The following is a 5,998-nucleotide window of genomic DNA, read 5'->3' on the forward strand; positions in this document are numbered from 1 at the left end:
TAATCTGTCAGAATTTTGGGACTGTTGTTGATTTAATTGTGTAGCCAATTCTCCCATCTGATTAGTTAAGCTCTGAATGGAAGCTCTGGTCTCTTGTTGAAACTGCAGGTTTTGCATAGTCATTTGCCTCACAAGTTCTTCAAGGGAAGGTTGCGGAGGGGCCTCAACTGTTTGTTGTTTCTGGGGCTGTTGCTGTTGTTGCTGCTGGATTCGTGGAGGAACGTATGGTCTGCTTGGGCCAGCAGCATTTTGAAAATAAGGTTGTTGTTGCTGCTGTTGTGAAGGATTCAAACATCTAAGGTTGGGATGATTCCTCCACCCGGGATTGTACCTGTTGCTGGAGAGGTCATAATTATTTTGTTGTGGCTGATTTTGCTGCTGAGGTTGAGGAGGTCTGTTATAGATGTTTGCAGCATAAGCTTCAGGCTGTTCAATTGCTTCAGATTGTTGCACAGAAGGGCAAAGGTCTATGTGGTGGTCGGCAGAGGAGTATAAACCACCGAGTCTGGCAACAGGGGCAGATTTTTTATTCATGGCCAGTTGGCTTACCAGGTTAACCAAGGCATCTAGTTTACCTTCAAGCTTCTTAGTCTCAGCCGATGAAGATGAATTCGTGGCTACTTCATGCACTCCTCTAATGACAATAGCATCACTTCTAGCACTAAATTGCTGGGAGTTTGAAGCCATATTCTCAATTAAATTTCTGGCTTCAGCAGGGGTCATGTCTCCAAGGGCTCCACCATTGGCAGCATCTATCATACTTATGTCCATGTTACTGAGTCCTTCATAAAAATATTGGAGGAGAAGCTGCTCTGAAATCTGGTGGTGACGGCAACTGCCACATAATTTTTTAAATCTCTCCCAGTATTCATATAGGCTCTCTCCACTGAGTTGTCTAATACCTGAAATATCCTTTCTGATGGTCATGGTCTTAGAAGCATGGAAATTTTTTTCTAAGAATACTCTTTTGAGGTCATCCCAGCTCGTAATGGACCGTGGAGCCAGATAATATAGCCAGTCCTTTGCCACTCCCTCTAAAGAATGAGGAAATACCTTCAGAAATATGTGATCCTCCTGGACATCTGGTGGTTTCATGGTGGAGCAGACAATATGGAATTCTTTCAGATGCTTGTGTGGGTCTTCACTTGCAAGGCCATGAAACTTTGGAAGCAAATGGATCAGTCTAGTTTTAAGAACATATGGGACATCCTCATCAGGGTATTGGATGCACAAGCTTTCGTAGGTGAAATCAGGAGCAGCCATTTCCCTTAGAGTCCTCTCACGGGGTGGAGGTTGTGTCATGTTCTCAGAATGTTCAAAACTATAATGCTGAAAACCACCAATAACAGAATGCTCAAAAGGTACTAAATGATGTCTAACTAATCTATGAAATGTCCTATCTATCTTAGGATCAAAGGGTTGTAAGTCAGATGGATTGCCTCTAGTCATACACTATATTCAACATGCACAACTAGTTGCCTTCTTATGCAAGTAACAGTGTAGGTTTGAACTACAACTACCATTAAATGATATCCAAATGAGTCTAAATTTTGTGAGCAACCTTATAAAATGATGAGAAGATAGCACAAAAAAATTCAAATGAAAATTCAAAGTCTAACTGTAGAAGCTAAAAATGATAAGTTAAGAAAAATAAGAGAATAATACTTGGAAAATAAAAAACTTTTGACAGAATTGCAATTTTTGGAAGAAGGAGACCTTAGCCGGCCCATGGCAGGCTGCCACGGCATGGAAAATTTTGTTTTACCCCAAATACATATATAATAATAGTCATTCTAATACCCGGAGCAAAAGTTATGGTCGTTTGAAGTTTTAACAAAAATCAAATTTGCTACTTTTTTGGAACTTTCAAACCTGACCAAACTAAGGACTCCAACTATTTTTTCCACAAAATATGGATCAAAAGAAGTGACCACAAAAAAATTCAGCCAAAAATAACAACTATAGCTACCAAAACAAAAAATCCCAATTAATTTAGCAAGGGTGGTCTCTAAAATCTGTCGCTAAGGGATTTCCACAAATTAAGCGCAGAGACAATTAATCAAGCACTAAACATGCATGAATTAATAGAAGCAAATTCAAAGTAATTAATGAAGAGGAAAAACTGAACAGAATTTAACAGTAATAATAGAACCTCAAAGAGAACTGTGCTTGATCCTCAAGAGAAAACAACGCTGGAGACTTAGCCTTCCATTAATCAATAGAGAACGAAATCATGGATTGAAGAACGAAATTTTATTGCTGAAACGAAAAGTAAAAACTGGAATTGCAAAATGAAAAAGTTTCTAAAAGAAGAAAAGCCTAAAACTAAAAACGAAAATAAGAGAGAGCGAAGAGAAGCGCCTAAACTAGAACCTTGGTGCTATTATATAGTTTTTCATCCCCAAAGCTTCAAATCTGTTTTAAATCCAAGCCCATAAATAAAATAAAATAAAATCTAGATAAGATAAGATCTAGATGAAATAATATCTAGATGAGATCAAATCTAAATAATATCTAGATAAGATAAGATAAGATCTAATTTTGTAGAATAAAATAGTCTGCCCTCTTCAAGTCCAAGACCAATTTTGGATTCAAGCCCAAGCCCAATTCTGGATTCAAGCCCAATGCTTCATTAATTCCTGAAATTAGATTAAAAACATCAAATTAGCTGAATGGGCCCAAATAATAAAACTGCCTAATTAATTTGGCAATTAAGACTAATCAGTACTTAAAATGGTGCAAAAAGGATTAAGAAATAGGAGAAAATAATGGCACATCACTCTTCTCAAATGATGCATTAATTTCAGTATGCTGCAATATAATCAAGTTGTTTATGGCATCCCAACATTTACACAAGTTCCCAATGCTATTATGAATCAACCTCTTTAAGCTCCAATGTGCAGACTCAACCCTATTAATCAACAAACTCCATATTAGTTTCAATATATTACACTTTGTCAAAATAAGTTAACTACATAAAATACTTGTTGCTTGTTATGTTTCCTAAGTGCATAACTTTATATGTCCATGCTTTAACAAAACATTCAGTGTGAGGGATCAACCATGTATTCTTCACTTACTCAAGAAAGTACTCCCATGGTGAACATATTATTTCAAACATCTTGACATGCCCCTCATACTTAGACCGAGTAGGGCAATCTTTAACACTACCCCATGCTTCCATAACTTGGTCCCATGCCTATTTGGGAGCAACATAAGTCTTGTATTTCCATTTCACATTTTTGTCATTGGCACAACAAACTACTAGCTTTAGGAAATTCATATTTCACTGCATTCATCAAGGCTAAATCTTTGTCATTGACAATTATTTTAGGCAATCCATTAACTCTAAAAAAAAGTCCTTTGAGCTTATAAAGTGCCCAACACAAATTTATCCTTTCATTCAACCTCCATATATACAAAAGTTGTAGAAAATGTCATTCCAATATGAGTCACATCAACAATCTCGAGTAATGGTAGTCTATATCTATTAGTTTTGTAGGTTTTGCCCATCAAGAACACTATGTTATATGGATTAATCATTTTCACAACATCAGGATGCATCCAAAAAATATCACGCACAACTTCTGATGTATCGTTCATTATATGCCAATGAATATACATATCTCGTTCAAGTAAGTTCATCAAATGTTGCATTTTTGTTCTAAATCCTTTTTGAGATGAATGATACACAATCCTTGCATTATTTACTTGTTTTATTGTAGTCACATTTCTTTTGTTGTGCTCTTTGAATGTCAACAGGATATTTCTGGGCTTTACCATACTCTTTGTTATATCAGTAAACATCGTCTTATCTTCATTATTAAGTTAGCCAACATATAGATGACTAACCAATGACTCAAATAAATCATGATTATCCACCCCATAAATTAATTTTAACATCCATCCTTCATAATCCTCCAGTGGTCTACCTCTCAGCCTAAAGGGACACTCACACTTTCTAGTTTCACTCATTGTGATCTGTAAGTTTTTTTGTATTGCCTATACTTTCCACCCTTTTCATTGCCCAACACAACAAATGTCTTTCATCTAGGTTGTCCTTTTGATGTATTTGACCTCAAAATGACAACAAAAAAAAATCTATTTCAAATGCAACATCCTGGGCCCATTTCAATAATTCATCTTGAGTAGCAAAAACCTATATACAAAACATGCAACATCAATATGCTAATGTACACTATTTTCAAGGTATTACAAACAAAAAACAAACACAAAACATTTACCTTTGTAGTTATGAATGCTTTGCTACAATCAAAAATTTTTCCAGTCTCTTGTCCATAATGTTTACAAATATTTCTGTCTATTCTAATGTTATTATTCATGTCAACCTCTATATCCACTTCATTTGACATCTTCCTTACATAATCGTCTTCCATATAAACCTTTCAAAAGAAACAAAAGTAAGTTAATTAACAAAAATTATCCAACATATTCAAAACAATTTATAATTAATATAATTACCCTAAACCGACCTTCCAAATAAGGCAATCAATGAAAAACAAATTACACCGGATTGACTAATTTGGAACTTCAAAACAATTCCAAATTCCCTAATCTAGAATATAATATAATTTTTGGATCAAGTAATCCGGAATTGTTGTCTTGAAGTTCCAGATTAGTTGATCTGGGAAAGACAAAAAACTCAATTCAAATCAAACAATTTGGAATTATTGTTACACAATTCCGGATTGATTAATTCAAACTAATTAAGAAGTACAAATAATATTCGGAGCAATAATTTTGTACACATATAAGAACAAATCTGGATTATCAAATCTGGAAATATTTTATATTTTTGGATTATTTGATCTGGTACTATTATTACTCCATTATAGATTCATTGATCTGAATTTGTATAACTTCATTTTACAGTTTTATGTTACTTTTACGGTTTTAATTCCATATTTGTTGATCCAAACCTATCCTAAAACTTCATTTTCTAAAAACCATTTATGGATAAGTCAATCCAGTTATAATAAACTAGCACAAAAAGTATAAACAAGACAATTAACAACCCACCTATGCAAGTGAACCTGAGCAACAAAAATGTTTCAGGCATGGAGAAGTGAGGAAATCAAGCTATGGACAAGTGAGGAAGACAAGGTTACTATGGCCATTTTGAAAAATTGGGAGGTGCAGGAAGCAAACAAGGAGGTATAGGAAGCAAAACCCGAGAAATTGACTTTGATCAATTGTGTCTTAAGGCCCCATCAACATCTATAATGTAGTCATATAATGATAATGGGTTGGTGGCCAACCCAATACCAATAGTCCTGCTTTATATGCATTATTACCTTCCATCCTATTGAAAGCTTTCTATTTTTTGTCTCTCTTGTTCAAGAATTTTATCATTAAATATTTCTGATTTTATTTTTTTGTTTTGTGAAGTTCAAATTTAATCACTTCCTTCTTTCATATTAGTTAATTAAACCAAATTGATGAAAAAAAACCCTATTGTTTTCATATAGAATATGGAAACATTGAAATTGATGGCACAAATTTTGAAGCTTCCTATCACTGTTACGAAAAGCAAATCAAATTGTCCTGTTAAACTATAAAATTAGTGAAGTAGTTGAGTTTTTTTATTTAGATAAACTATCGAGTCAGCCCGTGAAAAAACCTATCATTTAAAAAGATTGAAAAAAAATCAGCAATTTTTTTTTTATAATTTTCAAAAGAATTTTTAGTTGATAGTACTAATAGTAAGAAATTAGAATTCCTTTATGTTCAACCTCTATATTTTACCTTGGTTCCACATAATTCAAATATTACAAATTTACATGTAAAACCTTTAATCCACTTTCTGAAACTATCCTTGATCAATCCTCCATAACTAGAAACACCAATACAAGGCTTGCAGGCTTCTAGAGAATCTAATTTACAACAACCATTTCACTATATTTTATTTTTATTCAAAATTTCTTTTTTCTTGTGTTAATTGTGAAAATTGTACTTATTCTTAGAAAACAATTTATTA

General features: G+C 33.8%; 1 non-coding gene across 1 annotated transcript; it reads left to right on the top strand.

Annotated features, from left to right (window-relative positions):
- Positions 1-817: 817 nt before the first annotated feature.
- Positions 818-924, top strand: LOC113001262 (small nucleolar RNA R71). The gene has a single exon (XR_003266581.1). It is a non-coding gene; the product is annotated as a small nucleolar RNA R71 (small nucleolar RNA).
- The last annotated feature ends 5,074 nt before the right edge of the window (positions 925-5,998 follow it).

This window comes from Glycine max, chromosome 3 (assembly GCF_000004515.6).
Source record: "Glycine max cultivar Williams 82 chromosome 3, Glycine_max_v4.0, whole genome shotgun sequence".
NCBI lineage: Eukaryota > Viridiplantae > Streptophyta > Magnoliopsida > Fabales > Fabaceae > Glycine > Glycine max.